The 2,500-nt window shown below is 43.3% G+C and overlaps 1 protein-coding gene across 1 annotated transcript in view; it reads left to right on the top strand.

Moving 5' to 3' along the window:
* Nucleotides 1-791: 791 nt before the first annotated feature.
* Syp (synaptotagmin binding cytoplasmic RNA interacting protein) overlaps nt 792-2,500 on the top strand; it is a gene marked incomplete in the record, with an annotated part of 127,341 nt that continues 125,632 nt past the window's right edge. Inside the window, 1 exon segment of the mRNA XM_070137720.1 lies at nt 792-827.

Raw genomic sequence — 2,500 nt, 5'->3', positions numbered from 1 at the left:
CCATGACGATTAATATGTTGAGTAACTTTCCAATCATTGAAATGAAATAATAGTTAAAGTGTTAGATATGCATCACGAAAATACTAAAACTTCTAAACTGCAAGCAATACGGCATACATTCGTTATGTGATGTAATTCACTGCATGTTACTTCAGCCCCCCTGTTATCAGTCAACTTGACAAAGTAGAAAAAAATACCGCGTGGTTCTATAATCTGGTGATTTTCATACGACGTTATTTCGTCGTACCATGAGCTGTACGACGTCATGACTTAATCCATTGTAACTTGATACATCTGGTGCATTATGAACGTTGTGTAAACATAACGCATGGCGTCAAGATCCCTCTAGTGAATAATGAGTTATCTTCATGTGAGGAAAATAACAGTAAATATATGCAAAACGAGGCTGATATTTGACTGACAGATATGTACAAAAATTTCTTCAGTTCAGTAAATTAATTAAATCATTACGATAACCTTGCCACTTGTTATTTGGAAGCACAATCCGTAATAAGCAGACAATCTGAAAGATTAATGATTTTAAAGTGATTTGCTTGCTAAATGTGCAAGTATAAGCATAACATTTAGGGAGCGAGTTACATGACAAACTCTTAACTCAATCATCTCTGATTTATAATTACATTTTCGTATTTTTCTGTCTAAGAGTCAATATATATAGTTTTTCCTAACCTATATCTATTAATTCAGAGGCCATTATTGATTTCTCAATGTAAATATTTTGTTGGCGTAGTCTGAAATCCCATTCTTTTTTACACTCTGTTAAAGTTAGTTGAAGCCAGCGCCGGGGAAGGCAGCACCGTCGACAGGTGGGCGCGCGACAACACCTTCAGCCTCGGATTCACAAACGAAACATTCCTTTCCATTTCCTGTCCACTTTCCACATAACAATTTTCGTGACTATTTGATGATGAACTCATGTGTTATAGTAGAGTCGTCTGGATGGATGACTAGAGCATGTCCTTCACTTGCTATGGCAGAAAAGCCTCCATAGAAACAAGGTGCATTTGTGACGCCTCCTCGTGTTCGCGCCACACTTTGGGAACGAGACGCAGGGCAGCGGTGCCGCCTCTCGCGTCACGGCCCATCCACTTTGCTTTAGACTGGCCCTGGAGGCCTGAAATGGGTTAGGTATGATGTCGAAGAGCGATTGCTATGTTGTTAGGAGTATGGCACTTAAAGGGCACGGGTGAGGGGAGGGCATCGGGAGGGCGACGGCGCGCGTGGCGGGGCGGGCGCCGTGCGCGTCGCCGCGTGGCCCCCGTGCGGCCGATCACGTTGCTCGCTCGCCATTTGCAGCAGCCGGCCCTCGCGTATGTGCTCGAATATACGGACGCACTAAATTCTAAAGCATCCAACCAATTTAGTAAGTTGACAGTTCACTACTTGTTTTGAAGAGGATGTGTAGATCATCTTATGATGCTGTTTGGGAGCGGAAAATACTGTCTTGAAGTGAAATGGTTCATATACATCGCGGGGGTGTGGAGAGGGTGACTGGGCCGTCCGTTGAGACCGTTGCACGTTGCATTGGACGTGACGCCGGCTGCATTGGGGTTAGTTTGCATCTGCGTTGAGAAGCGAGTGCGTTTCGACGAGTGTCAGTGAGATTCCGGTGGTGGGATGAGGTGATGTGGTGAAGTAGGCGTTGTCGTGGTCAGTGTTTTGGCGGGAGAGCGAGCCGTCACACAGCTGCTGGGACTTTGTTGTTGTTTGTGCTGTGTCACACCTTGATGCTCCTTGCCACGAGTCTGGAGGTAAACAACACGCCAAGGAGGTTTCCCGGGTACCAGTGGGATGTTCACAAGGGACGAAATTCGTGTGATGTCCGTCGTGTAGTAGCGACTGTAGGCCTATTTCGGATACGTTCTTGGTGCCAGAAGTGATGTCGTGGATTGAACGACCGAGTGCTTTTGGCGATCGTTGGGCCGTGTTGTTAACTGTCAAAGTATGTGGTTTAACTGTCAAATTATGTGGCTGAACTGTCAAAGTATGTTGTTGAACTGTCAAAGTATGTGGCTCAACTGTCAGAGTGTGGTAGCAAGATGGATAAGTAGTGTCAGTGGCTTAGAAACAATGGACTTTGGGTTCTTTTGTGATTCCATGGTAGTGTGAGAGGTTGGCATTACCTGAAAGTAATGATAAAAGAACTGTTATGTTGGGTCATGCAGTATTAGTCACTCCATGTGGAAACCATTCTTATTTGGCTTTTGTCATGTGATATAGTCTTTTTAACTTCTGAAATACATTGTAGTTCAACCTGTGTTATGAAGTGTCTTTGTGCTTGTGTCAGACCAACATTATAAAAAAGGCAACTATGAAGCACAATGGTTCTTTGTGAATTTTTTCTATTTCTAGTCCGCAATGCTATAAAGTTTTATTTATAAAGGAGTCTATACATTCTACATGGGAGAGGTGAATTTGAAAACAAAGTAGCAGTCAATACCACTTTTAAAGATTAAGGTTTTTAGGTCTTTATAGAGAT

This window comes from Penaeus vannamei, chromosome 23, assembly GCF_042767895.1.
Source record: "Penaeus vannamei isolate JL-2024 chromosome 23, ASM4276789v1, whole genome shotgun sequence".
NCBI classification, from domain to species: domain Eukaryota; kingdom Metazoa; phylum Arthropoda; class Malacostraca; order Decapoda; family Penaeidae; genus Penaeus; species Penaeus vannamei.
This window is presented reverse-complemented; position numbering and strand designations above follow the sequence as displayed.